The following is a 16,516-nucleotide window of genomic DNA, read 5'->3' on the forward strand; positions in this document are numbered from 1 at the left end:
TGTGGGAAGACATGATCAAGTAAAAACTGAAATCTGGAGAACAGATGTGTGATGAAGTCGGGTGCCTTTGATCTCAGTTTGATATCCAATGGAAACCAAAAAGAAAATGCAAAAATATGACCAGGTTTCCTTGAATTGAGTCAAATACAAGGCAGCCATATTTCCTGGTGTCTTTGTCTGTTTACAGTGTTTTTTTCAGACTCGAAGGGCGGAGGGAAAAGAATGCTTGGCTTAGGAAGTTTCAGTACCGGGACAACACTGCCATCATGCGGAAATAATTTGATCAGGTCCAAGCTGTGAGCTGGTCTTCCGTGCTAGGCCTAGCAGTGGAGGCTGGTCAGAGCAACTTAGGAACAACAGAACCAGAACTCAAGCCTGGCCTCTCTACCTTTTTCTGTGTGATCTGGCAGGATCAGTGGACAGTCAGGTTCTGGGCTTAGTATCTGATCAGTGAGGGTCCAGGGCCCAGGAGCCCTCCAGCTGCTGCCAGGAAGTCCAGCCACCGGAAGGAGGGAGGCGGGGCCTCAGTTTCCTAACAGTGTGGTGGGCCTTAGAGCTAAGCACTGAAAATGGGGGCATTTGTTTTGTGAATCTGCCCTTTGTAGGGCCTGGGCCCATTGTGACTGGAATGACAGAGCTCAGTGGACTGGCTAATGCTAAGTACCTTAAATAGCTGATGTCATTGACAAAGTTGAGGGTGACCAAAAGTCTAAACAAAGTACCATGACCTGGAGCAAGAAATACCTGTATGGAAGGAATGGGAATACACTGATTTGCTGGTTTGAGTCAGAACATTTTCTAGGAGCCTGCAGATGGTCAAGTGGATGAAAATCACAAATGTAGTGGAAGGCCTACATTCTCTGAACCTACCCACCAGCTGGGAACTTATGTGTCTTTCCAGGTTCACTGTAAAGCCCAGGGTCAATACCTTTGTCCTGACCTGCCCCTGATGTTATCTCAGTTCTTGCAGGGTGGGCAAAGACCTGGCTTTGGGGTTGGTGTGTGCAAAGTCTCTTCAGTCATGTCAGACTCTGTGCGACCCTATGGACTGCAGCCTGCCAGGCAAGATGGCATTATTTCCTTCCTGTGATTTAAGATGGAAAGCAAACTGCTGCACTTTGAGGATCATGTTTTACCTACTTCTAAGCTATGGTTTTACTCTACTTCTAAACTACTTTATCTTGGGGGACTCCAAAATCACTGCAAATGGTGACTGCAGCCATGAAATTAAAAGACGCTTACTCCTTGGAAGAAAAGCTATGACCAACCTAGATAGCATATTAAAAAGCAGAGACATTACTTTGCCAACAAAGGTCCATCTAGTCAAAGCTATGGTTTTTCTAGTAGTCATGTATCAGTGTGAGAGTAGGAATATAAAGAAAGCTGAGTGTCAAAGCATTGATGCTTTTGAGCTGTGGTGTTGGAGAATACTCTTGAGAGTCCCTTGGACTGCATGGAGATCAAACTAGTCAATCCTAAAGGAAATCAGTCGTGAATATTCATTGGAAGGACTGATGTTGAAGATGAAACTCCAATATTTTGGTCACCTGATGTGAAGAACTGACTCATTTGAAAAGACCCTGATACTCAGAAAGATTGAAGGTGGGAAGAGAAGGGGATGACAGAGGATGAGATGGTTGGATGGCCTCACCAACTTGATGGACATGAATTTGAGCAGGCTCCGAGAGTTGGTGATGGACAGGAATGCCTGGTGTGCATGGGGTTGCAAAGAGTCGGACATGACTGTGCGACTGAACTGAACTGAAGCAATGTGGTAAGTCTGAACCAAACATACATTTACGTATTGTACAAAGCCAATATTAACATTGGAATTTATGTTTAAATATTTGGAGAAAACAACTAATGGTGTCTTCACTTCTAAGGTGATTTTTTTGTGGGTGTACTTTCAATTTTGCCCATGTATAGTGACGAACAAGGCTTAATTTTGATAGTATTCTGTATAACATCATATTCTCTAAAAATGACACAGCACTATCCACATAATGAAATGACTAAATATTTCGCTGTTATAGTCAAGGGTTTTAATAAATCATTACTTGACACAAAATCCAGTCATCTATACTTAATGACATTTAAGTAGCCTCTCTATATAAGACCTAAGAAACTAACAGGACAAATCTCCAACTGTATGGAAATTCCACATAAAAATTGTCATTTGAAATCCTTAACAAACAAAACGTTCATACACACCTGCTGCAGCCTTTAAAATTATAAATAGAATAACAACCGGACTGTAATAAATTTAGATGTTGAGATTTTACTGAGCTTTGGCCAATAATGAATATCCTACATTTACTTTATAATTGTCAAATTTTGTATTTCTTTGCCAGATATTTTAATATCCTTAGGATTTGAACAACAATTTTAAAGGTATTATAAGATTTAGCAAGGAAAGTATTATTAGTTACCACATAAAGAATAATACTATTGGAAATTTCGAATTATCTAAAATTGTGGGAAATATCCATGGCACTTAATTCTACCTATTTTGTTACCAGGATGGAATTGAGCTAAGATTTTCTATGATTGTCTATGTATGTACGTGAACACTCCTTTGATCAAATATTGATGGGCTTCCCTGGTGGCTCAGAAGGTAAAGAATCTGCTTGCAATGCATGAGACCTGGGTTCCATTACTGGGTCGGGAAGATCCCCTGGAGAAGGGAATGGCAATACTCTGCAGTATTCTTACCTGGAGGATTCCATGGAGAGAGGAGCCTGGTGGGCTATGTCCATGGAGTCTCAAAGAGTCAGACACAAGTGAGTGTCTAACACACACACACTGATTGATTGGCCTGTATCTATTTACTTAAATGGTATCAGCTTTTGTGATTAATCATACATAATATTTGAATATTTATCATGTTGGTAATGCTAGATGCCGCAGGAACATGGCATTTGTGATCAACTGTTTCTATTTGACCTTCGAAGGTTTGTGAATTCTCATCACTTGAGAAATTTACAGTCTCCTAGAAGAAGCCTCTGGCTCACACCAGCAAGTCAGTCTATTCCCATTTCTTCCAAATAGGTCCTTCTTACTCCAAGCTATGGTGTGTGTGTGCTTTTGTGCTCAGTTGCTCAGGTCTGTCTGACTCTTTGCAACCCCATGGACTGTAGCCTGCCATGCTCATTTGTCCATGGGTTTTCCTGGCTTTACTATAGGCTTTTGGGTGGATTCAACTTCATCAATGACACCGGCTCTTTAGGGTACTTGGCACTAGTCAGTCCACTGCCCTCTGTCACTCCTGTCACAATGGGCCCAGGCCCCACAACACCCAAAAGGCAGAATCACAACACTAATGCCTCCCTTTTCTGCACTGGGCTCTAAGTCCCATCCACACTGTTGGGAAATGGAGGCCCCGCCTCCCTCCTTCCTATGCTTGGACTTCCTGGCAGAAACTGGAGGGCCCCTGGGCCCTGGCCCCTCACTGATTAGACACTAAGCCGAAACCTGACTCTGTCCCTGTTCCTGCCAGGCAACAAAGAGCATGCCAGGCTTGGGCTCAGGTGTGTTAGGCTTGCATTGACCTGAGCTACCTCCACTGTTCCTCTGAAGGAAGAACTGATCACAGCTTGGGCCCGATCAAACTGTTTCCGCACGATGGCAGTATTATCCCGGAACAGACAAGAAGCCCTGCTCCAAGCATTCTCCTCCCGCCCTTCAAGTCTGAAAAAACACCAGGAACAAAGACACCAGGAAATATGGCTGCCTTGTATTTTGCTTGGTTTGAGGAAACCATGTCTTAGTCTTTGTTAGTTTTTTGGTTTCCATTGGATATCAAAATGAGATCTAAGTGGCCCAACCTCATCAGGAATCTTCATTTTTCTAGATTCCATTTTCTACTTGACCAAGTCTTCCCACATTTGCTCTTCTTCACCCAACACTTTATCTCCAGTATTTTCTCATGATATCAAATTGTTTGGAGGTATCAAGGGGCAAACCTGAGGGATCCATGCCTAAGAGAGGAAAGAAAATGACTATGCCTAAGGACTTGGCCAATCTGGGCAATGGGCAATGATTGTTATTCTATCTCACTTCCCAAATTCCCTGGGCTCTTCATATGTTAGATCTTGTGTGTTGAGTTGGAGGAGCCATTTGATGGAGCTCTAGGAGGAAGGACTGGAGACCTCGCATGACTGAATGTAGACAATCTTCTAATTAGAATCATACATTGTTACATGAGTATAAATTCCAATCAGATGTGACCTGTGACTTTGTCACATAATTTGACACTAAAAATCAAGCATTTTCCATGCCATTAAATGGCCTTAGACTTTACTGTTTATGTTTGACACTTTTATTTTTACTTCAAGATCCATTTTATAGTATTTTCTCATTGGTAAGAAACAGAGCTTATTTTTACTTTTGCACAAAGTCTTTAGCAGCATCTTGTATCATTTACACATTTCCATATTAAGGTATCTTTCAGCGTTATTAACTTTTCTTCTATTAAAGAAAAGATTTTTTACTCTGCTGGGTCTTCACTGCTGTGTGGGCTTTTCTCTAGTTGCAAGGAGCTTCTCCTTGTGATGGCTTCTCTTCTTATGGGGCACAGGCTATATGGCACACGGACTTCAGTAGTTGCAATGTATGGGCTCAGTAGTTGCAGCTCCCAGGCTCTAGAGCACAGGATTTGTAACTGTACACAGGCTTAGTTGCCCCATGGCATGTGGGATATTTCAGGATCAGGGATTGAACCTGTGTCTCCTGCATTGGCGGGCAGATTCTTTCCCTTAAGCCACAAGGGAAGCCTGAATTTTCTTATATTTTATTCTAGAACACATTTGTTGTATTAGTCGCTCAGTTGTGTCCGACTCTTTGCGGCCCCACGGACTGTATCCCACCAGACTTCTCTGTCCATGGAATTCTCCAGGGAAGAAAACTGGAGTGGGTTGCCATTTCCTTCTCAGGGGATCTTCCTGACCCAGGGTTCAAACCCGGGTCTCCTGCACTGCAGGCAGATTCTTTACCATCTGAGCCAAACATGTTTAGGATATTATAATGTCAAAATATATTTTAGGTCATTCACAATGAGAAGAATGAACCACTTTCAAAATGTCCTTTCCACGCATCATCATCATCCCTTCCCTGTACGTAAGTATGTAAGATATGTACTTTTATAAAATAATGTTCAAATTCCCAAGTACTATGTTTGTTAACAAACAAGTTTTTATCATTTTTAACTCGTTCAAAGAAGATTTCTGAATTCTTTACTCCTGACATCCGGAAAAAAGAGAAGAATACCCACTTTTGTCAATTCTATTGAATATTTTAGCCAAGGTAATCAGGCTAGAAAAATGTATTAAAGGCAGCCAGATTAGAAAAGAAGTAGTAAAATTATCTGTCTTCAGAAATAAAATGCTTACATTTAATATCTAAGAAATCCACAAAAGCAATATAAATGCTGATTAATGAATTTAGCAAGTACTATAGGATAGAAAAGCAACTCACAGAAATCAACTCATATTTGTAGAAACTAGCAATGAACAATCTGCAAATGAAGTGAAAGCAATTCCATTTGTAATAGTTTCAAAATGAATAATATTCTTAAGACTACATATAACCAAGGAAATAGAAGCCTAGTACATTGAAAATTACTGACAATTAAGGATGATCTAAATAAATAAAAGATATCCTTTATTCATGGGTTGGAAAACTAAATATTGTCAAGACAGTAGTACTACCCCAAAGGGTACTACAAATTCACTATAATCTCTGTCATTATCCCAACAACACTCTTTTTGCAGAAATGGAAAAGCTAATCCTAAAATTTCTATGGAATTGCAACTGACTTCTGTAGCCAAAATAATCTTGAATGTGAAAAACCAAGCTGGGGGACTGATTTCCATATTTCAAAACTTGCTAGAAACCTACAATAATCAAATCAGTGTGATACCAAATAAGAATAGACCCTTAGAACAATTAAATAGATTGCGAGTGGAGAATCAACCCATACTCTATGATCAAATGATTTTTGAAAAAGGTGTGTAGGTAATTTAAAGGGCAGAGTTGTCTCTTAACAAATGGTGCTGAAATAAAAAATGACTTAGACACCTACTTCACACCATATACAATAATAAACTCAGTATGTGTCTAAGTTCTAAGTGTAAGAGGTTGAAAGTATAAACTTGTAGAGAAAAATATAAGGACAAGCTTCATGACCTTGAATTTGGTAATGGTAACAACTTTTGTGCATCAAAGGACCCTATCAAGAAAGTGAAAGGGCAGTCTTGAAAATGGGAGAAAATACTTGCAAACTGTTTGTCTTCCAAAGTTCTAGTATCCAGAGTATATAAAGAACTCAATGACAAAAAGACAACCCAATTTAAAAAATAGGAAAAGGACTTGAATATATGTTTCTTCACGATACATGGGCTTCCCTGGTGGCTTGGACTGTGAAAGATCTGCCTACAATGCAGGAGACCTGGGTTCGATTCCTGGGTCGGGAACATCTTCTGGAGAAGGGAATGGCTACCCACTCTAGTATTGCTGCCTGGGAAAGCCTCATGGACAGAGGAGCCTGGTGGGCTACAGCCCATGGGGTTGCAAAGAGGCGAACAGAGTGAGCAACTAACACTTACACTTTCACTTTTTAAAATTTAAAATTTATTTTTTAATTGGAAGATAATTGCTTTACAGAATCGTGTTGGCTTCTGCCAAACATCAGCATGAATCATCCATAGACATACATATAAAGGAGATACATAAATGGCCAGCAAACCCATGAAAAGATACATAGCAGTCAAAACAAAAATGTAAATTAAACCCACCAAGTGGTACCTCTTTATGGCCAGTACAATGTAAGAAAGGAAAGAAAAGTACAAGCATTGATGAGGATGTGGAGGAATTAGAACATTCATGCAGTGCTGGTGGGAATTGAAAATGTGCGGCTCTATGGAAAACAGTTTGGTGATGTTTCAAATATTTAAACATAGAATAATCATATGGCACAAAGTTAATTCAAGAAATTTACTATCATAACTTTATTTCTGAAGGCAAGATCTTTCATTTCAGAACAGTAAGAGTTGCAGGTGAACTGTTAAAAGGTCATTTGGAATTCTTTTAGAATTTATCCTGCAGCAAAACAAAATTAAATATGACCCAGCAATTCTACTCCAAGCATGTGTGCGTGCTCTGTCACTTAGTCATGTCCGACTTTTTGTGACCCCATGGACTGTAGCCCTCCAAGCTTCTTAGGCAAGAATACCGGAGTGGGTTGCCATTAGGATTCATCTCCAGGGGCTCTTCCCTACGCAGGGATCTAAATCGCATCTCCTTCATCCCCTGCATTGACAGGCAGGTTCTTTACCACTGAGCCACCTGGGAAGATATATACCCAAAAGAACTGAAGACAAATACTTGCACATACATGTATATAGATATATTCAGAGCGGACTATTCACAACAGCCAAAAGGTGGACACAAGCAATATTTCCATCACTTGATGATTTGATAAACAAGATGTGATATAGATTAACCATTTTAATGGGCATAATTCAGCAACATTTAGGATACTCCAAATGCTGTGCAAATATTATCAAGCGCTCAGTCGCTGAGTCATGTCTGACTCTACTGCGACCCCATGGACTGTGGCCCGCCAGGCTCCTGTGTCCATGGGAGTCCCCAGGCAGGAATACTGGAGTGGGTTGCCATTCCCTTCTCCAAAGTATTATCACTATTCACCTCCAAATCATTTTCATTACCCCAAATGAAGCCCTCAGTTCAGTTCAGTCGCTCAGTCATGTCTGACGCTTTGCAACCCCCATGGACTGCAGCACGCCAGGCTTCCCTGTCCATCACCAACTCCCAGAGCCTACCCAAACTCATGTCCATCACGTCGGTGATCCCATCCAACCATGTCATCCTCTGTCATCCCCTTTTCCTCCTGTCTTCAATCTTTCCCAGCATTAGGGTCTTTTCCAATGACTCGGTACTTTGCGTCAGGTGGCCAAAGTATTGGAGTTTCATCTTCAGCATTAGTCCTTCCAATGAATATTCAGGACTGATTTCCTTTAGGATTGACTAGTTTGGTGTCCTTGCAGTCCAAGGGACTCTCGAGAGTCTTCTCTAACACCACAGTTCAAAAGCATCTATTCTTCGGCACTCAGCTTTATTCATAGTCCAACTCTCACATCCATTCATGACTACTGGACAAACCATAGTTTTGACTAGATGGACCTTTCTTGGTAAAGTAATCTCTCTGCTTTGTAATATGCTATTTAGGTTGGTCATAGTTTTTCTTCCAACCAGCAAGTGTCTTTTAATTTCATGGCTGCAGTCACCATCTGCAGTGATTTTGGAGCCCCCCAAATTAAAGGATGTCACTGTATCCATTGTTTCCCCATCTATTTGCCATGAAGTGATGGGACCAGATGCCATGATCTTAGTATTCTGAATGTTGAGTTTTAAACCAACTTTTTCACTCTTCTCTCTCACTTTCATCAAGAGCCTCTTTAGTTCTTCTTCGCTTTCTGCCATAAGGATGGTGTCATCTGCGTATCTGAGGTTATTGATGTTTCTCCCGGCAATCTTGATTCCAGCTTGTGCTTCATCCAGCCCGGCATTTTGCATGATATACTCTGCATAGAAGTTAAATAAGCAGGGTGACAATTTACAGCTTTGACCTATTCCTTTCCCAGTTCTAACTGTTGCTTCTTGACCTGTATACAGATTTCTCAGGAGGAAGGTCAGGTGGTCTGGTATTCCCATCTCTTTCAGAATTTTCCACAGTTTATTGTGATCCACACAGTCAAAGGCTTTGGCATAGTCAATAAAGCAGAAATAGATGTTTTTCTGGAACTCTCTTGATTTTGCAATGATCCAGCAGATGTTGGCAATTTGATCTCTGGTTCCTCTGCCTTTTATAAAACCAGCTTGAACATCTGGAAGTCCTCAGTTTATGTACTTGTAATGTTGAAGCCTGGCTTGGAGAATTTTGAGCATTACTTTGCTAGTGTGTGAGATGAGTGCAGTCGTGAGATAGTTTGAACATTCTTTGGCATTGCCTTTCTTTGGGATTGGAATGAAAACTGACCTTTTCCAGTCTTGTGGCCACTACTGAGTTTTCCAAATTTGCTGGCATATTGAGTTGCAACACGTTCACAGCATCTTTTAGGATTTAAAATAGCTCAACTGAAATTCCATCACCTCCACTAGCTTTGTTTGTAGTGATGCTTCCTAAGGCCCACTTGACTTCGCATTCCAGGATGTCTGGCTCTAGGTGAGTTTTCACACCAACATAGTTATCTAGGTCATGAAGATCTTCCTTGTACAGTTCTCCTGTGTATTCTTGCCACCTCTTCTTAATATCTTCTGCTTCTGTTAGGTCCATACCATTTCTCTCCTTTATTGTGCTCTTCTTTGCATGAAACGTTCCCTTGGTATCTCTAATTTTCTTGAAACCCTAGACCCATGATATAGTTTTTCTACATTACTCTGGATAGGTAAAATGGATATTATTCCACCATAAAAAGAAATGAAGCACCAGTGTATGTTCTGACATTGACGCACCTTGAAATCATTCTGCCAAGTGGTAAAGTAGAGACAGGAAATGCCACATTATGTATGGTTCCATTTATATGATATAGCTAGAGTAGGTGAATCCAACAGAGGCAAAAGCAGATTAGTATTTGCCAAGGGCTGGACAAATTGGGTAATGGAGAAAAACTAGTTCATGGATCTAGGGTTTCTTTTGGGGTAATGAAAATGAATTGAGGATAGAGAGAGATAATACCTGGCACAACATTCCATGTGTATTAAATGTCACTGAATTGCTAAGTCACTTCAGTCGTGTCCGACTCTGTGCGACCCCATAGACAGCAGCCCACCAGGCTCCCCAGTCCAAGGGATTCTCCAGGCAAGAACACTGGAGTGGGTTGCCATTTTCTTCTCCAATGCATGAAAGTGAAAAGTGAAAGTGAAGCCGCTCAGTCTGACCCTCAGTGACCCCATGGACTGCAGCCTTCCAGGCTCCTCTATCCATGGGATTTTCCAGGCAAGAGTACTGGAGTGGGGTGCCATTGCCTTCTCCAGTCACTGAATTATACATATGAAAATAATTAATTTTATGTTATAAGAACTTTACCTCAAATTGTAATAATGGCAATATTTTAAACATGTCAGTATTCCAAAGATTTCTTAATGATATTTGAAAAGCGTTCAAGCTAGATAAGAACTTGTTGTAACAATCAGAGTATTGGGAAATTTGAACAGTGTTTTATAAAAGTACATATCTTACATATGTAAGGAAAGGATGATGATGCATGGCAAAGACATTTTGAACGTGATTAATTCTTCTCATAGTGAAGGTTCTAAGACATTTTTTTGACTTTGTAATTTTTAAAATGTGTTCTAGAATAAAATATAAGAAAATTCAAGCACTCTGAAAGATCTATTGATATGGATATGGGTAAATGAAATAACGTCCTGCTAAAGAGTTTGTGCAAAGGTAGAAACATACTCTGTGTCTTAGTGATGAGAAAATACTATTTTAAGACTGATCTTGAAGGAAAAGAAAAGTGACAAACATACACAGTAAAGTTGAAGGCCATTGAATGGTACTGAAAATACCTGTTTTTTCTAATGTTAAATGATAACATGAGACAAAGTCACGTGTCACATGTGATTGGAATTTATACTCATGTAAGAATGTATGATTGTAAGTAGGAGATTGGAGTAGGACTTTTCCTGCATTCAGTCATGTGAGGTCTCTGGTCCTTCCTCCTAGGGCTCCACCAAATGGCTGCTCCAACACAACACAAGGTCTAACATATGAAGACCCCAGGGAATATGGAAAATGCGATAGGATAATGACCACCACGTGGGCTGTTGCCTAGACTGACCAAGTCCTTAGGTATATCATTTTTTTTTTTCCTTTCTTAGGCATGAATTCCCGAGGTTTGCCCCCTGACACCACAAATCAATTTAATAGCATGAGAAAATACTGGAGATAAAAGGCTGAGAGAATAAGAGCAAATGTAGGAAGCCTTGGTCAATTAGGAAAAGAAATCTGGAAAAGAGAAGATGCCTGATGAGGTAGGATGACTTACATCTCAGTTTGATATCTAACGGAAAGCAAAAATTAAATGCAAAAGTATGAACAGGTTTCATCAAACTGAACAAAATCCTGGGCAGCCGCATTTTCCTATATCTTTTTTCATCGTGTTTTTTCAGACTCAAGGGGCGGGAGAAGGATGCTTGGAGCAGGGCTCCTTGTCTGTTCTGAGACCATACCGCCATCGTGCGGTAACAGTTTGATCGGGCTCAAGTTTGAGCTGTTCCTCCTTGACAACCTGGTCAGGCCAATGGAAGAGAAAACAGAACCTGAACTCAAGCCTGGCCTCTCTACCTTTTTCTCTGTGGTCTGGCAGGAGCAGGGGCGGTCAGTCAACTCCCTGAGGGGCCAGGGCCCAGGAATCAGCGGACCGCTTCCAGCTTCCAGTACATTCCTGATTTTCATTCCCATGAGCTACTGCAGTCTCCTACATGTCCTGGCTCACACCAACAAAGCGCCCATTCTTTCCATACAGGTCCTTCTTGCTCCAAGCGATGGTACTTTAGACATTTGGTCACCCTCAACTCCATCAATGACAACGGCTCTTTAGGGTACTTGGCACTGGCCCGTCCATTGCGCTCTGTTGCTCTTGTCACAATGGGCCCAGACCCTACAACCCAGGGGTTACCAGGAGGCCTGAACCCCAAAGGGCAGATTCACAAAAAAATGTCCCTATTTTCCTTGCTTGGCTGTAAGTCCAGCCCACACTGTTAGGAAACTGAGGCCCCGCCTCCCTCCTTCCAGTGGCTGGACTTCCTGGCAGCCACTGGAGGGCTCCTGGGCCCTGGGCCCTGACTGCTCAGATACTAAGCCCAGAACCCGACTGTTCACTGATCCTGCCAGACCAAGAGAAAAAGGTAGAGAGGGGCCAGGCTTGAGTTCAGGTTCTGTTGGTTCTACATTGGTCTGACCTGCCTCCACTGCTAGGCCTTGCAAAGAAGAGCAGCTCATAGCTTGGGCCCGATCAAAGGCTTTCCGCACGATGGCGGTATGGTCTCAGAATAGACAAGGAGCCCTGCTCCAAGCATTCTTCTCCCGCCCTTCCAGTTTGAAAAAACACTGTGAACTAAGGCAGTAGGAAATATGGCTACTTTTTACTTTCCTGGTTTGAGAAAACCAGCTACTAGTCTTGTCTTTTTTTTTTAAATAATATATGACATTTATTATTTTTTTAATATAAATTTATTTTAATTGGAGGTTAGCTTTACAATATTGTATCAGTTTACTGTACATTTTTTACAGTACTTTACAATATTGTATTGGTTTTTCCATACATCAACGTGAATCCCCCACTGGTATACACGTGTTCCCCATCGTGAATTCCCCTCCCTTCTCCCTCCTGGTACCATCCCTCTGGGTCATCCCAGTGCACCAGCCCGAAGCATCCAGTATCATGCATCGAACTTGGACTGGTGATTCGTTTCATATATATTATACAGGTTTCAATGCCATTCTCCCGAATCATCCCCACCCCCACCCTCTCCCACAGAGTCCAAAAGACTGTTCTATACATCTGTGTCTCTTTTGCTGTCTCGCATACAGGCTTATCGTTACCATCTTTCTAAATTCCATATTTATGCCTTAACATAGTGTATTGGTGTTTTTAACTACTTTATTTTCGGTGATTCCAAAATCACTGCAGATGGCGACTGCAGCCATGAAATTAAAAGATGCTTACTCCTTGGAAGAAAAGTTATGACCAACCTAGATAGCATATTGAAAAGCAGAGACATTACTTTGCTAACGAAGGTCCGTCTAGTCAAGGCCATGATTTTTCCAGTGGTCACGTATGGATGTGAGAGTTGGACTGTGAAGAAAGCTGAGCGCCGAAGACTCTGATGCTGGGAGGGATTCGGGGCAGTTGGAGAAGGGGACGACAGAGGATGAGATGGCTGGATGGCATCACTGACTTGATGGACGCGAGTCTGAGTGAACTCCGGGAGTTGGTGATGGACAGGGAGGCCTGGCATGCTGCGATTCATGGGGTCGCAAAGAGTCGGACACGACTGAGCGACTGAACTGGACTGAACTGAAGAATGTATGATCATAACGAGGAGATTGGAGTAGGAGATTGCCTGCATTCAGTCATGTGAGGTCTCTGGTCCTTCCTCCTAGGGCTCCACCAAGTGGCTGCTCCAACACAACACCCAAGGTCTAACATATGAAGACCCCAGGGAGTTTGGAAAATGCGATAGAATAATCACCACCACGTGGGCTGTTGCCTAGACTGACCAAGTCATTAGGTATATCTTTTTTTTTTTTTCCTTCCTTTGGCATGAATTCCTGAGGCTTGCCCATTGACACCACGAAACAATTTGATAGCATGAAAAACTGCTGGAGATAAAAGGGTGAGAGAATAAGAGCAAATGTGGGAAACCTTGGTCAAGTACAAAAGGAAATCTGGAAAATGGAAGATGCCCGATGAGTTTGGATGGCTTACATCTCAGTCTGATATCTAACGGAAAGCAAAAATTAAATGCAGAAGTATGAACAGGTTTCATTATTCTGAACAAAATCCTGGGCAGCCACATTTTCCCATATCTTTGTTCATGGCGTTTTTTCAGACTCGAAGGGCCGGAGAAGGATGCTTGGAGCAGGGATCCATGTCTGTCCTGAGATCATACCGCCATCGTGCGGTAACAGTTTGATCGGGCTCAAGCTGTGAGCTGTTCCTCCTTGACAACCTGGTCAGGCCAATGGAAGAGAAAACAGAACCTGAACTCAAGCCTGGCCTCTCTACCTTTTTCTCTGTGGTCTGGCAGGAGCAGGGGCGGTCAGTCAGCTCGGTGAGGGGCCAGGGCCCAGGAGCCAGCCGGCGCTTCCAGTACATTCCTGATTTTCATTCCCTTGAGCAACTGCAGTCTCCAAGATGTCCTGGCTCACACCAACAAAGCGCCCATTCTTTACGTACAGGTCCTTCTTGCTCCAAGCGATGGTACTTTAGACATTTGTTCACACTCAACTCCACCAATGGCACCCCACTCCAGTACTCTTGCCTGGAAAATCCCATGGACAGTGGAGCCTGGTGGGCTGCAGTCCATGGGGTCGCTAAGAGTCGTACACGACTGAGTAACTTCACTTTGACTTTTCACTTTCATGCATTGGAGATGGAAACGGCAACCCACTCCAGTGTTCTTGCCTGGAGTATCCCAGGGACGGAGGAGCCTGGTGGTCTGCCATCTATGGGGTCGCACAGAGTTGGACACAACTGAAGTGACTTAGCAGCAGCAGTAGCAGCAACTCCAGCAATGACACCGGCTCTGTAGGGTACTTGGCCTGGCCCATCCATTGCACTCTGTTGCTCCTGTCACAGTGGGCCCAGACCCTACAACACATGGGTAACCAGGAGGCCTGAACCCCAAAGGGCAGATTCGCAAGACAAATGCCCCCGTTTTCCTTGCTTGGCACTAAGTCCAGCCCACACTGTTAGGAAACTGAGGCCCCGCCTCCCTCATTCTGGTGGCTGGACTTCCGGGCAGCAGCTGGAGGGCTCTCGGGCCCTGGTCGCTCATTGATTAGATAGTAAGCCCAGAACCTGACTGTCCACTGATTCTGCCAGACCACAGAGAAAAAGGTAGAGAGGCGCCAGGCTTGAGTTCAGGTTCTGTTGGTTCTACATTGGACTGACCTTCCTCCACTGCTAGGCCTTGCAAAGAAGAGCAGCTCACAGCTTGGGCCCGATGAAACACTTTCCATAAGATGGCGGTATGGTCTCAGAACAGACAAGGAGCCCTGCTCCAAGCATTCTTCTCCCGCCCTTCCAGTCTGAAAAAACACTTTGAAACAGACAAAGGCAGTAGGAAATATGGCTACTTTGTACTTTCGTGGTTTGAGGAAACCAGCTGCTAGTCTTGTCTTTTTTTTTTTTTAATCATATATGACATTTGTTTTAATTTTTTAAATATAAATTTATTTATTTTAATTTGAGGCTAATTACCTTACAATAGTCTTTTTATATAATTTGTGGTTTCCATTGAATATCAAACTGTGATCTAAGTGACCCAACCTCATCACACATCTTTTTTCCAGATTTAAGTCCTTTTTGCTCAGGTATGTATAATTAACATATACTTAATAGTTTAGTATCAAATTACTTTTGTTCCTTTGCAGCTTTAAAATCTTTTTAAATTTAAATTTATATATTTTTATTGCAGGCTAATTACTTTACAATATTGTATTGTTTTTTCCATACATCATCATGAATCCCCCACAGGTATACACGTGTTCCCCTTCGTGAACCCCCCTCCCTCCACCCTCCCTGTACCATCCCGCTGGGTCATCCCAATGCACCAGCCCAAAGCATCCAGTATCATGCATCGAACCTGGACTGGCAATTCGTTTCATATATGATATTATACACGTTTCAATGCCGTTCTCCCAAATCATCCCCCCCTCCCCCTCTCCCACAGAGTCCAAAAGACTGTTCTATACATCTATGTCTCTTTTGCTGTCTTGCATACAGGCTTATCGTAACCTCATTCTAAATTCCATATTTATGCGTTAGCATACTGTATTGGTGTTTTTAACTACTTTATTTTCGGTGATTCCAAAATCACTGCAGATGGTGACTGCAGTCATGAAATTAAAAGATGCTTACTCCTTGGAAGAAAAGTTATGACCAACCTAGATAGCATATTGAAAAGCAGAGACATTACTTTGCCAACAAATGTCTGTGTAGTCAAGGCTATGGTTTTTCCAGTGGTCACGTAGGGATGTGAGAGTTGGACTGTGAAGAAGGCTGAGTGCCGAAGAATTGATGCTTTTGAACTGTGGTGTTGGAGAAGACTCTTGAGAGTCCGTTGGACTGCAAGGCGATCCAACCAGTCCATTCTGAAGGAGATCATCCCTCGGATTTCTTTGGAGGGCATGATGCTGAAGCCGAAATTCCAGTACTTTGGCCACCTCATGCGAAGAGTTGACTCATTGGAAAAGACTCTGATGCTGGGAGGGATTGGGGGCAGTTGGAGAAGGGGACGACAGAGGATGAGATGGCTGGATGGCATCACTGACTCGATGGACGTGAGGTCTCAGTGAACTCAGGGAGTTGGTGATGGACAGGGAGGCCTGGCATGCTGCGATTCATGGGGTCGCAAAGAGTCCGACGCGACTGAACTGGACTGAACTGGACAGAAGTGAAGAATGTGTGATGGTAACTAGGAGATTGGAGTAGGAGATTGCCTGCATTCAGCCATGTGAGGTCTCTGGTCCTTCCTCCCAGGGCTCCACCAAGTGGCTGCTTCAACACAACACAAGATCTAACATATGAAGACCCCAGGGAATTTGGAAAATGCGATAGAGTAATAACCGCCATGTGGGCTGTTGCCTAGACTGACCAAGTCATAAGGTATATAATTTTCTTTTTTTGTTTCTTCATTTGGCATGAATTCCTGAGGCTTGCCCTTTGACACTGAATCAATTTGATAGCACGAAAAATTGCTGGAG

The 16,516-nt window shown here is 42.5% G+C and overlaps 1 long non-coding RNA gene across 2 annotated transcripts; it reads left to right on the forward strand.

Moving 5' to 3' along the window:
* Positions 1 to 555: 555 nt before the first annotated feature.
* LOC138931153 (uncharacterized) lies at positions 556 to 13,561 on the forward strand. 2 transcript variants are annotated; one of them, XR_011446425.1, is made up of 3 exons: positions 556 to 1,774; positions 10,748 to 10,873; positions 13,190 to 13,561. It is a non-coding gene; the product is annotated as an uncharacterized lncRNA (long non-coding RNA). The 2 variants fall into 2 exon arrangements; XR_011446424.1 differs by lacking the exon at positions 556 to 1,774 and having other exon boundaries at positions 10,696 to 10,873.
* The last annotated feature ends 2,955 nt before the right edge of the window (positions 13,562 to 16,516 follow it).

Source organism: Ovis canadensis, chromosome X (genome assembly GCF_042477335.2).
Source record: "Ovis canadensis isolate MfBH-ARS-UI-01 breed Bighorn chromosome X, ARS-UI_OviCan_v2, whole genome shotgun sequence".
Classification (NCBI taxonomy): Eukaryota; Metazoa; Chordata; class Mammalia; order Artiodactyla; family Bovidae; genus Ovis; species Ovis canadensis.